Source organism: Schistocerca cancellata, chromosome 1 (assembly GCF_023864275.1).
Source record: "Schistocerca cancellata isolate TAMUIC-IGC-003103 chromosome 1, iqSchCanc2.1, whole genome shotgun sequence".
NCBI lineage: Eukaryota > Metazoa > Arthropoda > Insecta > Orthoptera > Acrididae > Schistocerca > Schistocerca cancellata.
This window is the reverse complement of record NC_064626.1, coordinates 92,831,824-92,848,767: the sequence shown is the minus strand read 5'-3', so window position 1 is coordinate 92,848,767 and position 16,944 is coordinate 92,831,824. Positions and strand designations below refer to the sequence as shown.

Sequence of the window (16,944 nt, the reverse complement as noted above, 5' to 3'; positions counted from 1 at the left end):
AACTGATTGTTAATTATGTAACTGCTGACTGTGTGTTGTAGTATTTTATCTGTTTACATGTGTATCAGTAAAACATGTGTCGACAATAGTTTGTGAAATGGTCTAAACATCACAACCAGTATGATCAGTGTAGCTGAGCAATGGTCCTATTCTGTTACACTTTTATTTCCCTGTCTCCAAGCTAGCATATCAGACAATAGAATAGACCACTCAATAGTCCCCTTTAGTAGGGTAGACCTTATGTCCTGACGTCTTAATACATTTCCTGTCATTCAGTCCCTTCTTTCAAGTCAGTGTGTCCTACATAAGCGGTTTTGATAGTTTTTGCTGAGAACTGTATTCTTTATCTTCAATGAAGCATTGAACTTATAAGGTGAGGGCAACATACTAATGGTGAAATGCCAATAAAGAATGCACGTTAAATGTCGAAAAGTTTATTTACACGCAGCGCAGAATAAATAGTTAATGGCTAATCATGATGAGGATTCAATCCTTCTACCAGGCGTAGGACAGAGCCGGGGCGCTGTAGGTCAGGTGGGCGACAGCGGGTGCGGCGGAGTAGGCCACTCCCGGCAGACCGTGGGCGGCGACGGCGGGAGCGGCGTAGGCAGCGGGGGCGGCGTAGGCAGCGGGAGCGGCGTAGGCGCCAGCGTAGGCCGGGGCGGCGTAGGCCACGGCGGGGGCGGCCACGTGGGCGACGGCATCGTTGCTGATGTGGACTTGGTGACACTGGAGTAGGGCGTGTCGACGGTCTTGGTGTAGGAGAACACCTGTCCCAGGTTGCCGAAGCTCCTCAGGATGTTGGAGCTCTGGGAGGTGATGGCCGCGGGGGCGACGGCCGCCGTGGCGGCGTAGGAGATGGCGGGGGCGGCCACGAAGGCAGCGCGGGCCACGGACAGCACCGCCGCGAAGACGGCGAGCTGTGGGGCATTGTCGCAAGGTAACCACTTGTGGGACAAGGTGGCGAGACACGCAGGGCTAGGTATACTGGCAATATAAATGTACTACAAAAAGTGGAATACGTGTAGGTGTCAGGGAGTGCTCAAGGATATAAATAGGCACAGGGTGACGTCAAACGAAGGAAACAGGACATCACATAATGAATGTGCCAAAGCGTTGCAGGGTGTATATACTCCCCAACAAAGACGACGCCGCGGTGCGGTCTTAGGCGCCTTGTCACGGTCGGCGCGGCTGTCCCCACGTCAGAGGTTCGAGTCCTCCCTCGGGGATGGGTGTGTGTGCGTTGTCCTTAGCGTAAGTTAGTTTAAGTAGTGTGCAAGCTTAGGGACTGATGACCTGAGCAGTTTAGTCCCAGAAGATCTTACCACAAATTTCCAAAGAACACGCCGATTGTTTGTATTCTAATGCAAAGTTCCTTCCTAAATTGAGGGGGGCTTAGAAGACACAAAACGAAAATCGACAGCAGAGCACTGCATGTACTAGACATATTGAGTGAAGTAGCACAACGCTGGACACGTATTCTGAAGAACGGCCGACTAGATCCCCCTTCCAGATTTGAATTTTCTGTGATCTCTCTAAATGGCGGGAGGTTTCCCTTTAGAAGTCTGTGGTTGATTTCCGTTCCTATCTTTCTCCAATCTGCTTTTGTGCTATGTCTCTCATGATTACGTAATCAACAGCCCGTTAATCTCTAATCTTTCTTTCTTAGTTAAGCCATAGACGTCTTGAAAAAGGCAACTGAACTCCTTCCAGTAAGTTCCCAGTATTCTTAATGCGGAAGATTAAATGTAACTTACTGCTACCTCACTTCCACTTTCTTTCTCATGACTGAAGAATGACAGCAGGTACAGGAAAATATCGTGACAGATAAACTGATTGACAATTTATTAAAAAACTAGAAACCCGCCTCGATTGCGAAAAAAGCACCTAGTGTTAACCTAGGTTTCAGCGTAGATAACTACACCTTCTTCAGAACAATAAACCCCACAAGCGCCTAAGAAGACCTTTGTCAATGATTAAAAGAACACCATAGCTATACATTTATAAACGAAAAAAGGAAAACACGAACAGTACATGTGTACAAAGTCTAAACCGTTACTTAACTTAATGGTGTAACCTCCACCTCACACCGGCCTATGTTAGATGGGCCATGACCCGCCATAAACTGCAGAATCCGCATGCTTTGAAGCAAGTACGTCAGCCATCGAGGCCACATTATGCTTGGTCGTATTGTCTCCGTCTTCATTCTATATGTTAACTCGCGTACCAGGCCTGTTATAAAATGACCACCAACTTAACGCAGTATCCAAACCACTGCATCAATTATAAAGGAGAAGACAGGTCGAAGCTTAACATTCCATCGAAGCCGTGCAAATTGGAGAGTATTAACTAGGATTTGACGAGGGTATGGACAGAATCGGGACGCGACCCTTATGTACGAATCATGTTACCACTAGCCTGAAGTAATTCAGCGAAACTACATAAAATCTGAATTCGGAGGCAGTGAAATGTGACAAATACCTCAGAATGTTAAACACTGTTTTTACATCTCGTCCATTATGCAACCTGACTGTGCAGAGCTTAGTCAAAAGAGAAAGACATTTTGACTGTTGCAAAAAGTACGTATAAATTACGAAATTGTGTGACACACCTTTGATGTTTTAGATTGAAATCATGTCAGCTGAAGATATCCGCCATGCATGCAGTCCGAAGGAATCTTACATCGCAATTCGGAATAACACAGGCACTGCAATATCGATTTATCGGCCGACAATGGGCTAGCGAGTTTCAGGTAAAATGTCTCCCTTGTATGGGAATATACATAATGGATGTACAGGTACAGGTTTTAGACACATGGTTGACGATACATTGAAATTTGGCCCTGGCCGTGAACCGTGCTCGGATAGCCAAATTGTAAGGCCTCTGCTCGCGATATTTTCATTGTCGTTAATCCATTATACAGCTGATGGCACTCCATAGGACTGCGAATACGTTCATTGCAATTCTTCTGTTGTTCGCTGTGAATTTTACTTTTGTGCAGCTTCACTTGCAGAGAGCGGAGTACACAGAGAAACTCATACGGCAATCTGCATCCTTGTTCCTGAGCACAGTTTGACATGACATTAGTCGATACTACAAGCGCAACTGACGCGAAAATAGTTCTAGACTGCAATTTAAGCCCTGAAAGACAATCTGACGAACTACACCATCGTCGGAAGCGTGTTTTCATACGAACTTCAAAAGCAACTGCAAGAAAGTTGCTGTACAACACCTCCGAAGTTAAGAGACGAATCAAAGGAGCTGAATATTCCCCTTATTTTGTTTCTGGTGACATTCCTTACGTTCAACGGAGATTTATATAACATTTTAGTCTATTTGACGCCGCATTTATCTTAAACTATCTCGTTGCGATAAAGAGAGCAGGTAGACCAGTGGTTTACGGTGCTAACTAACAATTTTCGACGAATATGGAGGAGCATTCACCTTGTACATGGTTGATTGGTGGTTTTTCTGGTGTCCTGCGCAGAAAACTGTATCTCGGAGGTGGCCGGAACCCCTTTTTATAGTACATCGCCACCGTGGGCTGCACCGGTCCTCCGTGGTCACGTGACCCTCAGGTTATAAGTACCACCTATGGGGAGGGCGCGCCAGTGGGCTCCGGCGTCGACTGGAGGGGTAGGCGGAGGACCGTTTGGCAATAGCTGGACAGCGCAGCAGACGCCGATGTACGCAAGCCTTCCACGGCCGAGTGGCTATGTGTGGTCCAGCATGTCTCTAAATGTGTAACGCGCGAGTATATCTGACCAACAGATGCTGTAGAACTACACGTTAGGTTATTTCTGACGGCAAAAGAGTCGACTCTCATCCTCCATTGTATGCACGTCCGTGTCAGTCGTTTTATACCCGAGGATCTCATCTGTTGTCTGATCGAAACTGTTTGTTATCAAGAAAGTGCAGCTATTGTGCAAAACTCTAGTTTTCAGAAATGAAAAGTTTCGTACCAACATCTGTCCGGAAAAGGACGCTGAGTCAACACTGGAACAAGTCTCACACTATTACATATTGTCTCACTACAGTGGTGGCAGCTTCGGAAAGCAATTTCGAACCTGTCTCCATGCCACACGGCGCTGTAGAGAATGGCACTCTCGTTCGAATATCTCGGTTTACCCTCGAATACGATGAGGTGTTGTGTGAACAGGTTTTTCATGTACCTCCGCACTGATCTCACAGTGAAACAAATGACGTGGTACATTTCAGGGTTCAACAGTACTCCGGCTACACCTCCTACACTTTTTGTATTTTGGTCGTATATCTTTCAGACCTTTTCGAATTAGTTTGTTCGATGTTCCACAGATCATTTATAGATTCTTTTATCAAAATGACTGGAATCGAATCAGCCTGAATAGTGATTGGTGGTAACATAAAATACATGTTTTTATCACTTTTTAAATAAAAATTCGTCCATGAAATAGTTGTCCAGGAGAAATGATTTTAGTTTATATTTAAAATTTGCTATTCTGCCTGTCTATTAGTTGCTCCGTATTGAATTCTTTTGTGAGCCTCTGTCAGCTTCGATAATATATTAGAAGGATAATTTTTTCGCCTGATGGTGTAGGTAATAACATTGGTATTCTTCTCAAACTGTAATGGATACCTTATGACAAATTTCGATAGCGTATATATGTATTGTGTTGGTGCAGTTAAAATGCGTAACTCCTTCAAGAGGTGTCTACATCACAACCGCGCATGGATACCACATGTCATTCTTGCTCCTCACTTTTCTGCAGTCAGTACTTTCTTTTTTAACTGTTGATTTACCCCAGAAAATTATTCCATAAGATATTATTGAGTGAAACTATGCAAAATATGTCAAGACGTTCATTCGTTTCTTTCCAAGACTAGCAATTACGCGAAGATCAAAAGCAGCTTAATTTAGTTGTGTAAGTAATATGCTTCTTTCAGCACAAGTTTTTCATTGATACGTGCACCCAAAAATTTGGAGCATTCTACCCTATTTACTGACTCCTGTTTTTATTTATTGTACCGAGCTGAATACTGAGTGTTTTCTCAGAATATAGGGAGACTTCTTTTTAAGAAAACCACTTAATAATACTTTGAAAAACAAGGTTAATAATCTCTGCTGTTTTGTATCTAATTGGACTTATTATAATACTAGTGTCGTCTTTAAAAAAAAGTACCAATTCTGCTTTATGAATGTTAAATGGAATGTCATTCATATGTATAAGGTATAAGAGTGGACCTAGAATTAAGTGAGCTGACAATCTAATTCACACTGTGATTTTAATGCTCTTTATATCTAGTGTTTGATCGCAAATGTTTAATAATTTACTGTCGATTTCAGTCTATAGTGATCATCCTCAGATGTGATCTACTGGATGGGGCAGTTGCCTTCGTACTTAGGAAGTAGTGTGTCAACGGCCCCATCAGTCGATAGTTTGTTTCTGGAAGTACTGGATACTTCTTTCATTTGACGTCGCTGCGTCACCATAGTCCTTTTTATTCCATGGATTTTTTATATCTTGATTTTCAGATACGAAGGTAGCCAGCACAGAGCGAAACCGTTAATAAATTGATGCAAGTTTGCGATGAATTACTGGGTTTAAATCAACATTCCCTGGATCACTGTTACTCTTACTCATCGTCAGGAACACTGCTGTTAATGACACCCATTTTTGCGAATAAAAGGGAATATTATTACAGCTGAGTTGCTCCAATCCCTGTTTCAATTATCTCCCATGTTACAAAAATTTAATGTCTGAAAAATACACAGCCGATATGTATGTGCAGGAGATAGAACTGTTGCAGTCTCACACCCGGAACTTACTAGATCACATTGTTTAAATGTATGCTTTCCGAGAAGCGGTCAAAATTTAATCTCCTCCCTTTCTACTTGTGGTACACATGGCAAGTGTCGTGTTTCCTGCTATGCAAGAATTTTCAGGTGCCCTCACAAACAAAAGTCTAGAGTGTATAAACTCGTGGAGGAAGTTGTGTAGCAAGAGATCTGCCTTCAATTATATTTCATTTCTTTTACCTTCAGCGCATTTCGAAACAAGTATCCTTATCCGACGTAATTTGGATTAATTATATACTTGTTCCGTGAAGAAAGAAGAAATTGGTTCTGGCTGTGCAGTGCTTCAGGAGCTTCGAGGTTGGAGACAAAATGAGGTTACGTTACTTGCTGTACACCATCGTGAAGTTCTTATTTAGTACGTGTAGACGTTTGACAACATCGACTGGACTTCCTCATCCAAGGTAGTTTTTTTGCTTTAGTAGTTACTACTTAGTAGGCCTATCATTGAAACATTCCGTATCATAGTGGTAAAATTCTGTAAATGCTAACGGCTCGACAGTTCTCATTACTAAATTACTCTTGTTCTATGTTAGTCAGTGAATGTCAGAAATGTGTAAAAACAATGTTATCGTTCGGATGACGTGCTGAATCTTTGATCAGTAGGATTACCATACAGTTCTTACAGAAATTGTGAAGGAAATTTAAAGTATGTATATTTTGTTTGTATTCACCTCCTCTTAGCCAAATAACGTAAGTGTGTAGTAGATTGGATACGTGTTCGAATCCCTAACTAGTATGTTTTCAGTTGTCGCGGAAGATAAATCATACCTCTCGATTCAATGATATGGTGCCGGTAAGCTACAAAGTTATTTAGTTGCGGCAGCGCAGACCCTATTTACCGAGGCGCTACTGAAATGATCACTTCTGAACTGTTAAGTTTTTCTTATAAAAAAAGAAAAAACTTTCTATATAAATGCTGAAAACAGAAAAAATGAAGCATGGAAATTAGTACCCGTCTGTCCACTGAATATTGTCGAACATCTCGTTGTTCTTTGCTATTATGATCAAAGAAAGAAACACAAAAAGCAAACTAAATTAAAAAACTGAATAAAAATAATACCCAAAAAATAACAATTTTCATTCTCTGCTCAGAGACACCGTTAGAAAAACTTTGTATTGTGGATAGCCATTACCATCTACACTTCAAGAACTGCCATAGTTGTAAAGCTGTTCCAACCAGTTTAAAACGGTTTGCCTGAATTATTAGTGTAGCATCGTTTGGACAATGGTTGTTTATTCTATCACGGTCGATGAGTTACAGCCAATTTTCCGATATACCCTTGACATCCTCTGGTAGGGAATTATAGAGTTCACTAATAACATAAGCATTTGAACTGAGTATCCGGAAGGACAATTTATACAGACTGATTCCGTGGTGTTGCAAACTTTCAGGGATGATGGAGAAGTGTAAACCTATCAATGTTAGGTATAGGAACCTGATCCGTAATGACTGAGTCGAAATTGTTTGCGAAAATTGCGCTAGTACCTCTGACAGTTGAATACATGTGTGGGTTCTGTTGTTGCTAAGATTATAATGTAGGCAGCTTTCAGAGGTGGTAGTGTGGACCAAAGAAAAAAAAACCCTAGTAAACTCAGGTTCTAAAATCCATACCTTAAGAGCTATGAGCACTTTTTCGTTTTCGATACCGTGAAGAACATCTTTGCTACTTCAAACTCATTGCTTTTCATATTTTTGGAGGAGGTTGTGTGGACCAAAACAAGGCCGGCCGGAGTGACCGAGCGGTTCTAGGCGCTACAGTCTGGAACCGCGCGACCGCTACGGGCGCAGGTTCGAATCCTGCCTCGGGCATGGATGTGTGTGATGTCCTTAGGTTAGTTAGGTTTAAGTAGTTCTAAGTTCTAGGGGACTGATGACCATGGATGTTAAGTGCCATAATGCTCAGAGCCATTTGAACCCAAAAAAGTGATGAAAACATAAGAGTTTGTCATGTAAACCGAAAATAAAAAATTAAAATTTTCACACGAGGGAAGGCTTGAATCAAGGACCTCTCGCTCCGCATCCGCTAACGCTAACTACGGGACCACGGCGCTCATCTACCTACTTCTGCCTTGATATTGTTTATCTTCCTCATGGACTACTCAGTTTGTATATTCTGCTTATTTTTTCATAGTTCCACACAACTTCTTCCTGTTTCCTCGATCGATCTGTGTTCAGTTTTTCAAGGTCTATCCACTGTACCAACTTATAACTAAATCTAAGGGGGGAAGTTCCCTTGTTAGTACTGCTGGACCTCCTATTAGTATATTTTGGGCACATAGAGCAATTATAACCCTAGCTAATAGCGCTTTATAGAATACAATTTTAACTTTTCTACACCGAGGCACATACGGTACTGTGTTCAGATTAAAGTTACAAAATGTAGAGCTCTGAAGATTAAATACGATCCATCAGATAGATATGAATCCATTTGCAGAACCGCTACTTGCGATTGTTAGCTTGTCCAGCGTTTACCTCATTGATAACTGCCATTTCTGTAGGTATACTTAATCTTTATTATAGCTATTAGTGTTTTCGTGGTGCTGTCTTCCACTTGATTCAATGCTCTACGATTACTAAGCGAGTAAATAAGTCAGATAATAGGCCAAAAGCGAGTCATCCCAGGAGATACCACCTCATGCAGCCTTTATAATGGCTCAGTTCAGTGCGAAAGCCTCCAGTTAAGCCATATACAGGTGAAACACTCACTGGTGATTACACTGAGGTGACAAAAGTCATGGGATACGTTCTAATATCGTGTCCGACATCCTTTTGCTCGGCGTAGTGCAGAAACTCGAGGTGGCATGGACTCACACGTTGTTGAAGGTCCTCTGCAGAAATAGTGAGCCATGTTGTGTCTACAGCCGTCCACAATAGTGAAAGTGTGCAGGATTTTGTACTCGAACTGATCTCTCGATGATGAACCATTAATTTTCGATGGGTTTATGACGGGCGATTTGGATGGTCAAATCATTTTCTACAATTGTCCAAAATGTTCTTCAAACCAATCGCGAGAAATTGTGGCCCAGTGACATGAGACATAAATACTGCCTTGCTGTATTTCTGCAAATGGTCTCCAAGTAGCCGAAGGTAATCATTTCCAGTCAGTGATCGTTTCAGTTGGACCAGAGGACCCAGCCCATTCCATGTAAACACATCCCACACCATTACGGAGACACCATCAGCATGCACAGTGTCTTGTTGTCAACCTAGCTCCATGGACCCCTACTATCAGCTCTTACCAACTGAAATCGTGACTCATCTGACCAGACCACGGTTTTCCAATCACGAGACCATGGGAGGCACTGCAGGCGGCATCCTTCTGTCAGCAAACGCACTCGCGTCGTCGTCTGCTGAAAGAGCCAAATGACGGCAAAATTATCCGCAGTCTCCTAACGGATACGTTCCACATTGATTTTTGTAGTTATTTCAAGCAACGTTGCTTGTCTATAAGCACTGAAAAAATGCAAACGCCGCTGCTCTCCGTCGTTAAGTGAAGGCGGTCGGCCACTTCATTGTCTGTGGTCAGAGATAATTACTGAAATTTGCTAATTTCAGCACACTGCTACCACCGTGGACCTCGGAATATTCAATTTTCTAATGATTTTCGAAATGGAATGTGCTATACGCGTAGCTCTAACTACCATTCCGCGTCCAAAGTCTGTTAATTCCCGACGTGCGACCATAATGAAGTCGGACACATTTTCGCATGAATCAATGCCATCTGTATATGAGAATATCGCTATACCATGTCACGTCAGTGTAAGATCCCGTAGAGCTGCTCCATTGGATTGTGGGTGGATGTTGATCATTAGATTCCTCGCGCTGCTGCAAGTAATCCCAGACAGTTTATATGGACTTGAGTGATTTAGCGGCCCAGTCGAGGCGTAACAGAATGCCTCAACGTTCGTCGCATGAGGAACGGGGGCATACAATCCTGTGAGGTCTGTTGTCATCTTGGAAAGCAGGAATGTCTACAACATATTCAACATGAATATGTAGCAGACAGGGGAACGAAATTGTTGAAATAATCACTCTGGTTCATGTTCACGGTAAACTGAATGACTAGGCCCAGGTCATGGCACGAAAAATATCTCCCCCTCACCCTCCCGTCCTCGCTTTATTGTACCGTCGGTGCACTCGACACTTTGCAGCATTTGAATGCACACAAAGTTACAACATTTCGGACCACGCTGCATGGCACCAGTCAGCTGGTGTCCGTTATTACGGTTCCCCATCTCAGTCTGTTATGGCGTAAAGTAAAAAGCCGGCACGCCAGTCGGGAACGACAGAGACGGGAAGGCTGTGAGAAGAGATCAGCCAATCGCACGCTGACCGACCTACCTCCAGGCCTCTATGCGAAGAGAACATTAGTGCCGCGACCGACTGGTGACGGCCAGTTCAATAGCAGCTTCAAGATCAGCGAATTCTATAGTAGTGTCAACTGTAGTTATTTCGCTTGTACTCTCTATGTGGCACAGACTAAGGATTGTCTATACTGAAGAATATTGTTAATTTTCTATGTCGTCCTTTCCTTGCGACACATCCGTGTGATTGTCAAAATTAAGCATTGTAAATTCCTTATTGTAATTGTGGTGTCACCGCCAGACACCACACTTGCTAGGTTGGTAGCCTTTAAATCGGCCGCGGTCCGCTAGTATACGTCGGACCCGCGTGTCGCCACTGTCAGTGATTGCAGACCGAGCGCCACCACACGGCAGGTCTAGAGAGACGTCCTAGCACTCGCCCCAGTTGTACAGCCGACTTTGCTAGCGATGCTACACTGACAAATACGCTCTCATTTGCCGAGACGATAGTTAGCATAGCCTTCAGCTACGTCATTTGCTACGACCTAGCAAGGCGCCATTACCAGTTTATATTGAGATTATAAAGCCTGTACCGTCAGACCGATGTTCTCCAATTGCGTATTAAAGTTTAGTATTCCAAGAGCTTCGTACTTTATTTATTAGACTCAACTCTTTTAACTGTTCCAGACCTCACGCCAGCCTGCGTGAGCTTAACGCGTGCATTTCGGCCTCCTTTAGCAACACGGTGTTGGCTCTTCTGCCAACACATCAGTAATCAAACTCATTAATACGATTTGTTTGAATGATTGTCCGTGTCTGTCTGTATGTCGGTCTGTCAGACAGTTAAGAAGCTTTTTTTCACAGTAACAGTTGACGTATCAAGTTGAAATTTATGTCACATACTAAGATTTACGGTCCCTTACTGGTGTAAAAAATTGAATCTTCTAAGTCAATGCAGTCAACAGATACGGCCATTTACGTCACATATTTTGATACTCGCAAACTCACTCACAAAAAACTATGGGGTACCTCCCGTTGACCTAGAATCGAGGAATTTGGCAAGAAGCAAGGTTTCAGAGTACATGTAAAGGAAAAAACGGAAAATCGTTAATTTGTAATTAGATCACACGAAAAAATGTTCTTTTGCCATTTGTTTTCCAACGTAAAAGTTGAAATTAAAACATAATTGGAAGTCTCTGACTCTCTGGGACCGCATCTTGGCTGTATCAATGTCGATAACAGGCAAAAATGGTCAAGATTCTTGATTCACGAAAAGGTTGATCTGACTGTATACGAGATAACTAAGTTTGTACCAAGTCCTGCTGGCGCCTGGCCACCTTTTTTGTCAGTCGAATTGATGACTTTTAGCTTTTTGACAGTAAACCTACCACCCCAGTTCTTCACAGAAACGAACTCCTGCGTATAGAAACGTCTGAACACTTCACAAATCAGTTACTGCGTTAGATATTTGATGTTATGCGTGTAAGTGAAAGTTTGAAAAGGTTTCAAATTACGCTTGAAGTGTGTTGGACGTCGTTAATGCACTGTCCTTATCAATCGCTGGATGAATATAGTACGGGTAATTTGCGCTGAGCTTTAAGCAAGAGCTAGTTTTCAAGTATCTGAATGTTTATGACGTCATATGTCCCGATTATTTCTCGTTGAATCACATAATTTTGCAGGTACACTCAGTGGTGTACGTAGATACTATTTGCAAAGTGAGTTGCGGTTATAGTTATTAGTAAAGAAGCAATAAATTAAAATGTCATGCCTGATGCGGCAGTGTTTCTGCATGAACAACGAAAATGAAGGAAAAAAAATTTTTTCCCGTCACCATTTTGTGCGGGTGTCGGCGAGAAACAGTTTTGTAAAGGTGTTTCATTATGTGTAAAGTTGTTTCGAAGTCGCTAAGTGCTCTCTTTGTCACCACTGGACGAATATCGTCTCAGTAATTTTGACGCCATGAGTTACAATGCCTCAGGACGTGTACAGAGTTTCTGAGTGTAATACTGGTCTTATTGTGCTAAACCTTTAACATAACACAAAGTGAAACATAGAAAACTTTGAGTAGATTATGGCAGCGTTGCATTTTTTAAATTTGGCTAATAACTATACGACATACGAAAATCAAATTTGTGTTGCTTCTGGGAGCCGCATTATAGGCAATCTGCTACACCTACTGTGGCCCGGGTTATTCGATTGATAACATAAGTTCCTCAGCGAGAAAACGTCTTCTTCGAGGTATACGACACCACATGTCCACTGCATACAATTCGCTTCCCAAAATGTTCACTCGAAGATTGATTGAAACAGACCTGCAATCGCTGTCAGTAGAAATTTACGTCCAATTTGACACTCGTTCTCCGCTCCCTGTCGGTCAGGAAGTTGGTATCACTGTCCTTGCCAGTTTATTATGGGTGCGAGTGGTATACCATTGCATGTAGACACATTGAACAGTCCGCGTTCATACAGCAACAAACAGGTTGACTTCACAAAGGTGTGCTCACAGCGACGTCCAAACACCACAGCTGGTTTCTGGCATTCTGTCACGTCTCCACGTCTAGCTACACTGAGATGACATAGCTCATGGGATAAGGATATGCACTTATACAGACGGCGGTAATATCGCGTGCACAAGCTATAAAAGGGCTGTAAATTGTCAGAGCTGGCATTTGTAGTCAGGTGATTCATGTGAAAAGGTTTCCACCGTGATTATGAACGTACCGTTGGAATTATCAGACTTCGAAAGCAGAATGGCAGTTGGAGCTACACGCATGCAATATCCCATTTCGCAAATCGTTAGGGAATTCTATACTCCGTGTTCCACAGTGGCAAGAGTGTGTCGAGAACACCAGATCTCATTACCTCTCACCACTGACATCGGAGCTGCCCAAGGCCTTCACTTAACGACGGAGAACAGCGACGTTTGCGAAGGGTTGTCACTGCTAACAGGCAAGCAACACAGCGTGAAATAACAGCAGAAATCACTGTGGGCCGCACCACGAAAGTATCCGTTAGGACAGTGAGGCGAAATCTGGTGTTAGTGGGCTGTGGCAGCAGACGCCCGACTCGAGTGCCTTTGCTAGCAGCACAACAGCGCCTGCAGCGCCTCTCATGGGCTCGTGACCATATCGGCTGGACCCGAGACTACTGGGAAATCGGTTCCTGGCCAGATGAGTCCCGATTTCATTTGGTGAGAACTGATGGTAAGGTTCCAGTGTGACGCAGACCGCACGAAGCCATGGACCCCAGTTGCAAACAATGCACTGTGCAAGCTGGCGACGCGTCCATAATGGTACTGAGGGCTGTGTTTGCCTGGAAGTGACTGGGTCGTCTAATCGACTTGAACCGATTATTGACTGCAAACGGTTGTCTTCGGCTACTTGGAGACCATTTCGAACCATTCATAGACTTCATATTCTCGAAAAATTATGAAACTTTATGGATGACAATGCCCCATGTCACAGTAGTTTGTGATTGGTTTGAAGAACATTCTGGACAATTCGAGCGAATGATTTGGCCATCCAGGTCGCTGAACACGAATTCCAACGAAGATTAAAGGGAAAAAATCGAAAGGTCACTTCGTGCACATCTTCCTACAGCGGTAACACTTGCGCAGTGATAGACGGCAACATGGGTCAATAATTCCGAAGTGGACTTCCAATAATTTGTTGAGTCGATGCCACATCGAGATCGTGCACTACGACGTAGGAAATGGGATCCGACACGATCTTAGCAGATATCGCGTGACTTTTGTCACCTCAGTTTATTTTACTGCGCTGATTCCATAAATCGGTCTCGCATGTTCATAATACTTCATTGTGCTGACTGTCAGTACGTCATGGTCTTATATTTAGCTCTCCTGAGTCTCGATTACGGAGACACAGGTTGGTTTCCCGGCCAGGTCGAAGATTTCCTCTGCTTTGGGTTAAGTGTGTGCGTGTGCGTGAGCGTGAGCGTGTGCGTGAGCGTGAGCGTGTGCGTGTGCGTGGCTGTGCGTGCGTGCCTGCGTGTGTGTGTGTGTTGTTCTCGTTTCTTCATCATAGACGCACAAGTCGCCGAAGTGGCGTGAAATAGGACAACTTGCATCAGGTGGCTGACCTCGCTAAAGGCGACTTCAGGCCAAAAAATGCCATACCTACATCTGATTGGCTTGACTTTCGTCTGTCGTGGAGGGTCACATGGGGGTGTGGTACCAGATCTAAATAGAGAGCGACCAGGGGTGGTAACTAACATTTCTTAAAACAGCGTTGCTTCCGTTTGCCCGGGTTCCCGGGTTCGATTCCCGGCGGAGTCAGGGATTTTCTCTGCCTCGTGATGGCTGGGTGTTGTGTGCTGTCCTTAGGTTAGGTAGGTTTAAGTAGTTCTACGGGACTGATGACCATAGCTGTTAAGTCCCATAGTGCTCAGAGCCATTTGAACCATTTTTGTAAAACCAGGGCAAGTACATGTAATATTAAAGCTGCGACCTTAGGGCAAAATGTAAACGGACAGCGTTATACCGAAGCGTAACACCCCCATATCGATAAAGTAGCTATGAGCTGCGCTTAAGAACCTTTAACTAATCGCTGTGATATATTTCGTTTAAATAAATGACCGATTGTTTTACGTCCCCTCGCTGCCACGAAGGAGACACGCTTCTGTTTTACCTGTAGATGCTACTAGATTCCTTCTTCCATTACAGGTACGGTAACCATTTTGTAATGTGTAAAATTTACATAAATATCGTAAAATACATTGAACGTAATTCAGTCAGTTTTTTTGATAATTAAATTAACATTAATCATCACTACATTCAATAATAATCCATGTTCCTCATTACAGCTTCAGCCTACATGTGGGACTGTGGCGAATTTTGATAATTAAATTAACATTAATCATCACTACATTCAATAATAATCCATGTTCCTCATTACAGCTTCAGCCTACATGTGGGACTGTGGCGAAATGCCGATAACAAAGAGATGTATTTGGCCAGCAGAAATTGTCAGCTCTGTTAATGCTAAGAACATTTAGTTCGGGGATTTCAAAGCCGATGCCTTCAAAGAAGCCTGCCATTATTTCAGTTTCAAATAACACGGTCACGGCACCACTTTTGTTAAATATGCAATTTCACAACTGCTAATATTTTCGCAATACGTTACAGGTCTTCTAGCCAGTCCCACGCACTTACACCATTGCATAAGTAAGATACTTCTTTGTATCTGAGCCTCCCATTTGAGGTAAATTTTATAACAATCACTAATTCTCGAATCCAATATACGGCAACTAAACCTTCCACCGGATCGGCTGGTGAAAATCATTGATCTCCTTCCATGTCATCTCTTCTTAGTAAAAGAACAGAGGGGAAGAAAAAACAGTTATAGAAGTCATGTGACTGTTGTAGTACGCTACGCTCACTCCATACAGATTGCTTCTCTTTACATGAAACCGTGACGCGTGACGAAACAGGGGCTTCACCACGTCATAGGTGGTGGTGAGTGCTATGCGCCGGCCGCCCATAGTCTGGTTGTTATGAACTGCACCGATATGGCACGTCTTGTCTAACCTGCAGTCGACAGTCAAACTCAGTGAAAGAGGTTCAACTCCATCCACGACACGTGATCCGACCAGCTGTTGCATTCAGCACGACAACAGTAGCGCTTTAGCAGCAAATGGGCTCTTTCTGTTTCGACTGGTCGTAGGTTTGTAACCAACTAGGTAATGCTCAAAGCGCTCTGTGCTCTGAGATTATCTGGGTATAGGTAACTGTTGTGTCTAGACAAGACAGCCTAGACACAATGAGAGGAAGCCGAAAGGCACGCGCTTAAACTCACGCAGGCTGGCGTGAGGTCTGAAACAGGATACGTAATGAATGCTATAAAGAAAAGTACGTAGCTTCTGGAATACTTAACTTTAATCCACATTTGTAGAACATAGCTCTTGATGATACATTAATAGAATCTCAATATAAATTGAATACGGCGCCTTGCTAGGTCGTAGCAAATGTAGCTGAAGGCTATGCTAACTATCGTCTCGGCAAATGAGAGCGTAATTCTCAGTGAACTATGGCTAGCAACGTCGGCTGTACAACTGGGCAAGTGCTAGTACGTCTCTCTAGACCTGCCGTGTGGCGGCGCTCGGTCGGCATTCACTGACAGTGGCGACACGCGGGTCCGTCGTATACCAGCGGACCGCGGCCGATTTAAAAGCTACCACCTAGCAAGTGTGGTGTCTGGCGGTGACACCACAGTAACAATTTGTATTGACGATTTCTTGGTAGACAGGATGCAAAAGCATATCTTGGATGGAAAGTCACCAAAAGATATAGAAATAACTTCAAGTGTGCTTCCCCCCCTGGGGTTATTACCCCCTTAGGGGTAAAATGAAATTTTCTGAGGGACGGAAACAAAAATGTTCGATTGCGTTTCGCTCACAAAATCCGTTTTCGAAATATTGTTAGCATTATTAGCATTTAGTAATACAGTAATACTGATTACAAAAGTCATCAATAATTACGTTTTTTTTCAGATACTGGCATTAACGCTTGATCGAGTGAGATGAACATTACGGCTTGTGAAACAAATGTGCGAACATCTTCCTCACATAGTCTGCCCTCTACACGTGTACTCTGCACTTCGTACCATGCATGTATGGCGGTAATATTGATACATTTATTGTAAGTTGTCTGTGTAAATTTATTTTAGTGGAAGTGGATCTTTAATATTGACTGCGTTTTTAATGGTAAATTGTCTTTTAGAAGCTAAATTTTGGCCTTCCTGTTTTGCATTGTAGGCAAACCAGACCTTAAAGCTGGTAGCTTG

The 16,944-nt window shown here is 43.2% G+C and overlaps 1 pseudogene; it reads right to left on the bottom strand.

The window, feature by feature from the left end:
* Nucleotides 1–495: 495 nt before the first annotated feature.
* On the bottom strand, nt 496–15,763 carry LOC126186456 (cuticle protein 76-like; annotated as a pseudogene).
* Between the last annotated feature and the right edge of the window lie 1,181 nt (nt 15,764–16,944).